Source organism: Corvus brachyrhynchos, unplaced genomic scaffold, assembly GCF_000691975.1.
Source record: "Corvus brachyrhynchos isolate BGI_N302 unplaced genomic scaffold, ASM69197v1 scaffold101, whole genome shotgun sequence".
Classification (NCBI taxonomy): domain Eukaryota; kingdom Metazoa; phylum Chordata; class Aves; order Passeriformes; family Corvidae; genus Corvus; species Corvus brachyrhynchos.
The window spans coordinates 23133149-23145171 of record NW_008237239.1 but is presented as its reverse complement, the minus strand read 5'-3'; positions in this window follow the sequence as shown (position 1 = coordinate 23145171).

Genomic DNA, 12023 nt, shown 5'->3' with positions numbered 1-12023 from the left:
GGACCGCCTGCGCCGCCCAGGCCCCGCCGCCCGTGGTGAACAAAACCGAGGGTTTTGTTTACGGAGCGCTCGAGGCGCTGAAGGCGGCTTTGGGGGCGGCGAGACCGCGAGTGCTCCTAACGCTGGCCGAACAACAACCTGTGTTCCCTCCGGCCTTGCGCCTCCAGCGCTCAACAGTGACAAAATGTGGTAAAAATGCAGAAAACAACATCCCCTCTCGCTCAAAAAGAAAAATAAAAAAGGGCAAAAAAAGCGGAGGTGCCGAGGAAGCTAGTGCTACACTGACCGAACAGCAGGCTGTGCTCCCTCCAGCACCAAACGAAGCCAAAATGTGCTAAAAATGCGATAATAACGCACTGAAAACACCCGACTCTCTCCAAAAGAAAAATAAGAACGGGCAAAAAAGCAGAGGCGGCTTTTGAGGCGGTGAGACCACAGGCGCTGCTGCACTGACAGAACAACAGGCTGTGCTCCCCTCCAGCCCTGCACCTCAAGCACCCAACAAAGCCCAAGTTTGGGAAAAATACGGTAATAAAAGTGCAGTAAAAGCACACCCATGCTCTCCAAAACAAAAATTGTAAAAGGGGGCTAAAAAGCAGCAGCCTGTCGTGTGGTTACCCCTGTACTTTTGGGGCAACTTTTCCAGAAAGGCCATTTGAGTTCCTGGCCAGATTTTGAAATCAGGAAGTCCAAGCAATACTTGAGCAGGCAGAAGCAAAATGGGTTGTGAAAAAGTTAACAAATCGTCCTTAACATTGAGGTTTAGTGTTCAAATAAATTGTTTCCAGTGTTGGGATCTTAAAAGGGGTGAAGTGCTTTAAGAGTAGAATACAGACATGCTTGTGTTCATACAATCTTTATGGACCTCCCAAATTTTCTAAATTTGGCTAACAAGTGATACTCTGTCCTAATAAAGCTTCCTCCATGAAGGAAAATTCCCTAAAAACAAAATCACCATTGTCCCATACAGAAAACTGCCAGGGCCATGCAGACACAGCAAAAATCTCAGATAAAAAAGAACCCTGAAACTACAGCAACATCACCATAAAAAAAAATTAATAAAAAAAGAAAACCAAAAAACCACAGCCAAAAATGAACAGAGGTAAACAGGCCCCATGGTAGCCATGATATTAACTTGTCTGAGTCTTAATTGCTGTATTTGGGAGTTTGGTTTTGTTGGTGGTGGTTTGTTTGTATTGGGGTTTAAGTTTCTAACTATAATGTTTGAATTAAGAGTATGGCAAGCTTTTTTCCTCTAAGCAATTGCAGGAAATGAAATTCCTGGGTGAATTATTAAAAAATATATATTTTACTATTTATTCTTCTTGTTTTACCCTTGATTTTTTAAATTTTCACAAGCAATTCTTTTAAAATCGCATTTTGTATCTCCCCTATTTTCGTACCACAGAGGTCCAGTTGTAGTTTGTCATGCAGTCATTGTATTTTTCGCTACATGATGCAGCTAAAGATGTCTAAAGGAGTTTAAAAGTTACTCAGACCAGAGTCATGTGTAGGCATAGATTTTAATAAATGCAGTCAGAATAAATTTGGTTTGTAGTTGTGTTAAGGCATTCAGCTTTATCTGAGAGACATTTGATAATTTACTACACAAAAAAGTGCAAGTGAAGCTTGATTTCTGGCTTCGGATAATGAGTATTTTGGTTCCAGCTAAGATTTCTGCTTTATATACGATTGCATAGTTGACAACTATAATGTTAAGAACTGTTTTCAGCAGTTCAGTCTGAATTACAGCAGCTATTGCTTGGAATGAGCCTGCTGCATTTTGTTGGCAGCAGAGGCCTACAATTAATATGTTTAACTATGAAGGGTTTCAGTTGAAGTCTTGTTTAGAGAATAAACTTGCCTTCAAAGAAATGGTTTGGGTTTGAGATTGTTTACTGAATTTGGATTAGAAACCTCTTGGGCCACTAAGAACTGTTCATTGCAATTCTGCCAGTGATAGTTGGTATACATTTGAGAGATTATTTCATAAATACTTGTGGGACCATCACAGGACAACCATTAAATGGGACAAATGTGAAATCCGGTCAGCATCACCATCATCAAAATGATCTGCTGTGAGTCAGGTCTGAAATTTGCCAAGATCTACATAAAGCATCTCAATCCCACAATGTAAAACTAAGAAAATAATTCTCTAGGCTTTCATTTTAATGAGAATCTCAGAATCATCAAGGTTGGAAGAGACCTTCAAGACCCTCTAGTCCAGACATTGCCCCAGCACCACCATAATCACCCCTGAACCCTAAAAGGTTGCAAAAACCTAAAGCTGCCAACACTAGAAGGTTGAGAAACATTATGATAAATGGCTTTAGCAGAGGCTACGGGGGTGGGTGGGGTAATAAGCTTCTGTTTCCTCTCCTGATTAGGCCTTTGCTTCAGTGGAGGAAAACACCCTTAAGACTCATAGTAAGGTGGTGGTTTTTAGTCTGTTAAACAACCCATGTATTCATATATATTCATATATGAATATTGTGAGTGTGCTCAGGCACTTTGGGGATTGTTTTCATGGGTATATATGTATTTTTGTTCATATTTTTTCAATGGTAGAGTGGTTCATAATAAAGGTGTAGGAGGTTTGGGATTAACCTCTGAATGTTACCTGGGTAAATCAATAAAGGTTTTGTTAGCACAGACTTCAATAAGACAGGGATTCCACCCTTGACCATGGAAAAAGTTTCTCATTAGATATTCATTTATGATGTATAGAATTGGAACTTCAACCCACCTGTAAAGGAGCAGCCTGCTAACAAACAGTGCTGCTCTGGGCAAATTAAGTTGAACACTTGCATTCTGGGAAGTTTTGCAAAATGTTTATCTTTAGAAACAGCTTTAAAAAAATACTCAAGGCTATCAACCACGCGGGGCTCAGCAGTAAGAAGAGGGACACAGATACATGCAAACTGGCTCCAGTTCTCTAAACAGGAGAAGGAGAAGAAAAGCACATTGAAACTTTGATCTCCACAACAGTGCAACCAGTTTCCTTTGTATTGTATGTGAATTTATAAATAAGACTCATTATTGACTAAGGGAAGTTGATGCAATTCTCCAAGAAATGGGTCTTGAGATAAGAGTTTTGGCTACTGTACCTTCTGCTGGGCTGCTTACCTTGCCATTTCTGCAGCATGGCTGTTTGATTACTCCAGCAGAAAGCCCTTGGAACAGTTGAGTTTCTGAAGGCTTATGGAAAACACAGACTACAGGGTTTCCAAACATTTGTAAGACAGACATATTTCTATGTGGAAAAGGTATGTGCTTGAAAGAGTTGTAAATGTTTAAACAGAAACTGGCTTTAGTTCTAGAGAAAGATAGAAAACTTTAAATTTTAAATGGATTATTCCGAATACAAAGAAAAGCCACGTTCATTCCCTGAGTGCTCAAAAGCAGTTTCCCAGAAGGCTTCTGGCCTTTAAACCTGTAGAGGTTACAGAGCAGAGTGGCTTCTGCAGGGATCTCCACTGGATGGGAGGGACAGAACATACCTTCCCCTGGTTCCTATGTGACAACCTGCCCTGCATGAAGGGAGAAACTTGGCCTCAGTCCCCACTCCTGGCACATTAACAATGTTACATCCCGAAATCACAAGGCACTCTGGTACCTGAGGAAAAAGAAACAAGTGGAACACGTGGCAAATGCAGAACAGACAGGGCCCGACGGCTTTGAAGTGTCAACACAGACAAGTATACATGTATATGTGTGTGTATGTATATATAATACACATAAATATATATGTATAAATATAAACAATGAACAAAACATTAACTTTCCAGCCTTATTTTTGCAAGCAATGCATGATTTTTACGCCCATGGCTGGCAGTGTGCACAACTCCCTGCAGCAGATGAAATTTACATTTATAATATTTTTAATATTTATTTACTTGTAAAACAGGCTGAAGAGGCTGCTGGTCTGGAGTGAACAAGCATCGGAACCATGGGACACAGCCAGGCAGGGATCAGGAATGAGGCTGCTGGCTGGGCCAGTGGCAAACGAGGCCTTGCACCAAGGCACAATATTGCACCCACCTCCAATTTTCTAAATTGTGTTAAAAATTCACTGCAGCATGGGGGAACATTTAAGGAAAATAAGTAGGGTAAATTTGGACACATATTTGTAACAAATATTTATAACACTGGGATATGTAGAATAGATGATAAAATTCTTACCAGAGTACAGACACCAAAAAAAAGATTTTATTTAACGTCATTCATATTCTGTGTCTTGTATTTGGTGCTACTGCTGTCCTCCCACCTCTCATCTTATTCTAGAAAAAAAACCAAACTAATTACTCCAAACATGCAGGCCTAAACCAGAAGTGATAATTGAAGAAATCAGCTCAACACATCTAGCAAACGATGAGCTCGCATATTTTGGCTTTAGGAGCTGGTATCACTGCATATCTACTCTCAATAAAATTGACTTCTTCTCTGATTAAACCTGTTCAACTAGTCCTGTTTATTATTTTTTTAAACATAGTAATTGAAATAGTAATTAACTCTTTGAACTTAAACATCTATATTTCTAATAACATGTTAAGATGTATATACATGTACTTAATGTATCCACTGCGGTTTATGAAGATGGAGGATTTAAATGGATTCAGATGTGGTGTTTACGCTTTAGAAGAGATTTCTAAAAGCCAAACTAGCATACATGCATCAAATTCAGCATTTCCAGAAAGTATTAGTAATAAGTATTAGAGCAGGGCTTCAGTATGTGTATGATCCTAGGCATTGTTCATTGCTTAACATTTAAAATCCTTGTTTCAAAAAATATCCACATAAATTTAGTTTTGTTAGAAGCAATTTCAGTAAATGACTCAAGATGCTTCAGGGCAGAAATTGTGTATACAAACCTACACCTCCCTCATCTCCACAAATCTCTCTAACCTTCCTTCCCTACATTTTACAGTCTACCTAGGCATACTCTGGCCATGGTTTTATATGGGGACCATTTATAGCACAACAACAAATTTGTGTCCAAATTCTTGGTTAAGCACTGAGCATCCAACAGCTGGAACAGAATTGCTGAAAGACATTGTCATTGTGAAAACTTGCAGTGAGCCAGTACCTGGAGACAGATAAGCAGCAAAGATACTTGCACACTTCAGAGTCTTCTCTTTGTCTCTCTCCCTTTTTTCTCTCCGGTGTTCCCAGGATGAGCTCAGCCCAAAACATGAGTTAGGGCAAGCAGAGCCTAATGGCAGACTTCTCATTTAATTAAAGGAGACAGGATAATTAGAATGATTCCTTACCTAAACTATACTAAACACCAAAATCATAATGAATTCTGGCACTAGGCCAACTCCGTTTTCAGACACTTCTGTGCTTAATTTTATCTGCAGAACTATCCCTGGTGTTATTGTTATTGCAGTAATTGTCTGTTCCCGCCATGGATACCTCTGTAGTTTTTGAGTTTCACAGACCAGTCACAGGCATTCCCAAGGGTCAGTGTTCTGAAAAAAAAGTGACTTGGATATTTAAAAAAAAAAAAAAATCTGTTAGGACCAATTCCTACACAATGTTTGTTTGTCCAGCGCACAAAAGGAAACTGCACTTTGTTCTCCAAGAAAGCTGGCAGTGCCGCGGACATCGTTACATTGGCTCCAAGTCCCAGTAGGCCAATTCAGATGGCTCACAGTATATTTTTCCCAACCTGTGCAGAGCTGACCAGTCCACCAGTCCCAGAGAGCTTTGATGAGGTTTTTGAGGCCAAAATGAGACTGCTGTGCACACACCACATCTGGCATTTTCATGAGCAGTAGGTGGCAGGATGCTGGTTTAAGATTCAGTGTTGTTAAATACAGTGCTAAATACAAAAAGCAAAATTTTGTGTACCTGATACTGAACTGCATGAAATTGTTTCCCCCTGCCAGGTAGGATGGTCACACTGCTGGAGCAAGCCCTTATTTTGCTAGTCAGAAATGCACCTCAGTGATAACCTGACCTGAGCACCCTTCCCTGCACAAAAACAAAGGCACTTCCTGCTCCTAAGTACTTTGCATTTATGCCAACAGGCAACATGACTCACGCCCTTTACTTTTAAACTGTGCTTTCACTTCCAAATGTCTCTGGCTGACCTGGTCTGGCTGGACTCCTCCTGTGGTGGTGCCCAAATCCACGCGCTGGAACACCTGCAGATCTTAACAGTGCATAATGTTGTGCTGCACTGGAGTTATTTACCCTATTTCTCACTTGTCTCATAAAGAAAAATCCACTGTTGCGTGGCTCAGAGGTTATTCTGTAAAGCACTGGTGTTACTTGTCTTACACAGCCCTGGTCAAGGCACGTGGCACGAGGACCGCGTGGCGCAAAGGCAATTAGGCAAGTGGGGCTGAAAACCACACCACAATCTAAAAGACACCCAGGTTACTTCTCTGTTCCCTTTCTCTATATGTAATGACATTTCTCAGAGCACATTTCCCCCAGTTACAACCTCTGCCGACATTGCACCAGCCTTTGGTGAAGCTGTGGTGGCTGCAAAGCGATTCTCTGGACTGGCTGAGTTCAGGCTCTGTGGAGGTGCAGCAACTTCACTGGCCACTTCAGCACTGAGACACCACGTGAGCTTTTACCTGAAGGAGGGAGAAAAAGATAAAATCCAGGTGGAATTGCAGAGCAGCTCCTGATGGCCAAAAAAGCCAGGGCTGCTTTTGCAGGCTGAAGCAGGCAAGGCTAAACAGAAATCAGGAGATCATCACTGCATCCTCAAGCCTTGCTCCAAAGTTGGGGTTTTACAGTATTTTCAAGTTTGAAGGAGAGTGGCTTGGGTTTTTTTTTTTCTGTGCATAAATCTGCATCTGTTGGCATGAAAACATGTTTTTCAGTAGTCCCAGTGGTTCACATAGGCTTGGAGCAGGATGGGGTAGCAAAACACTCAGAAACACCATAATATCCAGACTACTAAAGCTGGTTTGTAGACAGCTATTGATCCAGCATCGCTCGCAGTTCCCCTTTTCCTCTGCAGCCCTCACTTCAAAAAGGTCTGTTTCATAAATGCACAGAATCTGTGGAGGCTTCTCCCATTACTTCAGAGGAGAACCTCAGGGAAAGGCCTTTCTTTATATCCTTTCTTGCCTACATATTTATATTTCAGTGAAGGAACTGTGCAGATCACTGAAAATGCAAACTCTGCCAGTGATGCTGCTGCTCTGCTGTTCACTTGAAACCCAGTTTTGCTTTCAAGTTCAAAATGAGAGGCCTTCCTCTTCCTGCACACAGCTGCCAAACGCTTCTCGAGCCTTCCGAGGCGCAGCACGTTTCCTTCGCCAGGAGAGGGGAATTTCCTCTTTTCAAAGCATCAAATCCCTCTCCACACCGCAGCCTATCCCTGATTACTGTATACAGCCTCTCAGAAAACTGAAAAAAAAGTGAAATATGACTTGTTTGGCCACCTTGTATTTATTCAGTTGCTTTGCTCATTAATTGTACTTGTCTGAACCTTCCTTTCCTGGCAGGAGTGTGAATAAGGACTTAAAATCAGCACTTTTAAGACCAAAGGGAGCCCAGTTTCTGCTTTTTTTCCCCCACACTCCCCAGGTGTCCATAAGTCAGCACCAAAGATTTCCAGTGACTTTCTTTTGCAAAATGAGAGCCCTGATAGTCTTTAGTGATTTATGCCCACTCATCCTCTTTCTTTTGCCTTATTCTTATTAGCATAGTAGAGCTGTTTTGGCTTTGCCATGGCTTTTCATGTGCTTGCAAACAAACAAAGTGTCACAGCTCCCAAGGGGCCTGGGAGGAATGGAGTCATACACTGGAGAGAAGTCGTCTCTAACTTCAGAGTTAAAACAAACCAGAGCTTACAGGCTTATAAACATGCAAGAAACTGTTCATAAATACATAAGAAATCTCTAACTGCAAATCTCATTATATAGGCTATATATTGCAAATAATCAACCATATATTACTGCTATAGAATTTATAACTATACAGTTATGCAGAATGATGTAATTTATAATATAAACCCCCATGCATTATGTTTATATGTATGTAATATAAACACTTCTGAAACTTTATAATATAAAATTTATTTGGTAAAGACAACTATGAGCCTTCTCTGAAATTCCTGAAAGTACTTTTTACTTGAAATCTGCTCAACCCTCTTAAAATCTAGTTTATAGTTCCACACATTCAATGCGTAAGAAGTCTGCCTGTAAGCGTTTCCAGAAGCAATGTGTTTGAGCCTTACTGTTTTGTTTCTCAGACAGGAAAAGTATTGTATCGCTGGCATCCTGAGCAGCTGCTCCAGGGAGGGCAATTCTGAGTTACAGTCTTCAGCCATGCTGCCTGTCAAAGCAATTTCTCCTAAGCTCCTGCAAGTTACCCCGTTTGAGAACATGGCACAGTGCGAACGTGAAGCAAAACACGAAAAGAAAGGGGGTAAAAAAAGAAAGGAAAAGAAAAAGTAGAAAGGAAAAAAGAAAGAAAAAAGTAAGAAAAGAGAAAGAAGAAAAAAGCAGTTCAAGCTTCTGATTTTAATCTATTTTGTTTCTTTCATTACTTCTTTGCATATTTCTTCCCACCTCTCATTATCCCATTACAAAGCAGCCAAACTTGCCTAACGTCTATGCTAGCAGCAAGGGAGCAGAGCTGAGCTTTGATGATGTGTTCTGGATTTGTGTAGCTTCATGTGAGGAGCAAAACAAACCCTCAACCATTTTTCCCTAAATTTCATGCTCAGAGTGTGACTGCTGGGCTGCATGGCACAGCAGGGGCACAGGGAGGGAAGAAGCAGCGCTGTGCCCTTCCCAGAGCAGCATTACTGCAGTGACACCACAACCATACAGACTTGTTGCCAACCTGAAGTATTGAGAGGCTTGGATTTGGGACCATCCATTTGATGCCTGGAAGCCCCACAGCTTAGAAGAGGTCTTTTTAATTTTTTTTTTTTTTCCCCTAATGCAAGCTGTTACCTCTCAGTAGAAATAGCTTTGAGAGGTGTTCTGAAAGAAACCACAGACACCAAGATCATGGCGAGCTGCCTCTGGGCTTCACCTTTTGGTCTCAGGGGTTCGTTTCCTGCAGGATCATACAGATTGGGTGAAAATGGGACAAGGCAGAGGGAAGAAACTCTATAATGAATTAGACATCCTTTGCATAAAACACAGCTACTTTATTCACAGCTTTGGTTCCCTTGCAGCCTAGTCTGCACAGTCTAATCTAGGCTGTATTTCTCTCTGGTATATAGGACACAGAACAAAATAATTTTCAAATAGCAGGGGTAAAATTAACAAATACACAGATCATTAAGGATCATCTGGTTTTGGTAATGAGAATAAGACCTCCACCTAAATTGATGGAAGCTAGAGTACTGTGCTGGTGAGAAACATGGGAACATTAACCATATCCAACAGGATGTTAAGGCTGTGGGCTATCCCTTGCCTCACTGGTATTACTGTAATTCCGTGTGCCTTTGGAGCACATATTTCAGCTGCTGTAGTTTGTGTGTGACCGTCACTGAGCAGATCCCAACAGCCCCCTCGCCTGTCTGTGTGCCTACACTGAAGGCCTGCTTTGGTGACCTGGTGGCATTGGCTGCTGCAGGCTGGCAGCTTGTTTTAAGGATGAACAACCCACACAATGTTCACAGCGTGGAAGGAAAAGGCACACACGAGTTATCCTGGTTTCTTCCCTCTCCTTCACTGACAATTGCACCTCTCAGCAGCAGTCCCCTGCAGGACCAGGTTGTTACAGGGTTTTTGCTAGACAAGGGAGCGGTCTGCAAGCCCAAACTGAACTGGCACTCACTGGTTTTAGGGGAGGACCCACCTTCCTGCTGCCACAGCCAGATCTTCCCTCTCCTGTGCTTTCTGAGGCCCCTTGGAAAAGCTTTCATGGAGACAGAAGAAAGAACAACTCTTGCACCACAGTTTACTTGTTCTGATATCTGGACCACCCCAGGAATTGTTCTCACCTAAAAAAAAACAAACAAAAAAAAAAACAAAAAAAAACAACTTTGTTTCACTAGCTTGATAAATTATTTTTTCCAGGAAACAAAGTTTCCTCTACATTTTATCTATTGAATTTGTAGCAGTAAATTCCATCTGTAACAGCTTCAGTGGCTGTTGCAACTCTCCCTTCAAAGAGCTTTCATTACTAAAGCTTGTGGGGGGATCTTTATCACTGGATAAAACCACACAATGCAGTGACTGCAGAACCAGAATTAGGTGACTGCACGATGTGATTTTTGAACTAGTGTCTATTGCCCTCTCAATATATGTATTTCTTTTATATCTTTGAGGAAGCCATCTGAAAGCCACCTCAAGTGCAAGTGGAGGCAGACAGGAAGGGGAATGACACTTGCTAAACCTATTTCCACATTCTACCTGAAAAACAGGATTTATTTGTTGTGTACATCTAAGAAGCGGATGATACAGCACTGGTATGAGTTGAGAAAGCTGCCCTGTGCCAGTGTTACTGATATGTTATTAACTAAAGGATACCCCTCAGCATTGAAGTGGCAGCACAGTTCGCTCTTTTCAAATGCCTACCACGGGATGAGAGATGTTCTCCGAGTGGTTTTGTGTCCAGCTCCAACACTGCAATAGCCTTCAGCTCTCATGAAGCAGCAGTTTGCCCAAGGGTGTGCAAGTGACTTCCCTTCATTCTTGGATTCACTCCCTTCATCAAAAATCCATGTGAATCAGCAGTTCACATGTGTATGCATGCAGCCAGCCTGTAAAGATCAGGGCTGTGGGCAGGGGTTTGCATCATTATCAGCCCTCTCTGACAGAGTACCACGCAGTACTGGGAGAGTTCAAGGTAAATTACGCTTTTCTCAGCAAGGCCCACGTCCACAGCAACTTCACAGGCAAAACCAGAGAGGATAACACTCTCAGAGCACAAGGGACCATTTACCAGACCCTGCCTTGCGCGTTGGAGCACGGACCATGAACCTGTGGTTTCTGGCTTGACAGGCTGCAATCAGACCAGGGGAAAGCCAAGCAATCAGTGCAGGCTGTGCCTTCTCACGCTAGGTGTGTGTTAAACACATCGCAATTAGCATGCTAATTATCTGTGAGGAAAGCGGCGGTAAGGCGTCCAGCCCTGCCTCCTCCTGGGAAGGGGAGAAAGTACTTGCTAGACACAAGGTATCTCACAGTGATCAAGTTTTTTTCCCTATTTTCCATGAAAGTGGAATCCACTGCTTTGTAGAGGTAGGACTGAACAAAAGGCTCGAGTTTCTTCACTTTCCTCTGTGTTTTCCTCAGTCACTGGCAGATCACCGAGAACTCATCGGCTGAGAATGGCAGCACTTCCTTACAAAGCAGTTTGACCTGGCTGCCACCGAGGCATGGCCCAGGGTACACACCATGCAGTGGTCTCCTGATGCACCCCTGGGCTCAATTCCGAAGCCAGGAGCCTGTGAGAGAGTGTGTGTGTCTGTGTGGTGTGTTTGGGAGCCAGGGCTTGTGCTGTCTTCCCCAGCACACAGCTGTGACCTCGTCCTGGCCTACTTTAGATGTTGTTCTTGGGCTTATGCCCCGCTTAGCCAAGTAAAACCGAGTCTGATTTACGAGGTGTTGATCTTTAACAGCCTATGCAAAAAAAAAAAAAAAAAGCCAAGGCTGAGGCACTTCTCATCCCTGCTCTTTCTCTCTTCCCACCCTTGTTTTTGGGAAATAACTTACAGTATAAAGTCTTGCCCTGGTGCTTCTTTCATGGTCTGTTCCTTCCCCACCTGTACTTGATGCTTGTTAGAGGCCTCCAAGAGCAAAGCGTGCATTTGCTGTGCCACAACACTGGTGTGTTATTTACCATATTGTACTTCTGCAACATGATTTTAATGACCTGAAATGCAGAAATATTTCTCTACCATTTTGCAAGAGTAATTTCAATCTGTGGTGATAAAAGGTGCCAGTTTTTATCTGTGGTTTCAGCATTGTGAGGTTCACGGTTTGCACACAGGCTAATTCACAAGTGAAGATGCTGTGCAGCACAGAAAGGATCGATCTGGTGCCTACTGGATTCACCGTCAGCTTCCACATAGTGCAGAAAGCTGGCAA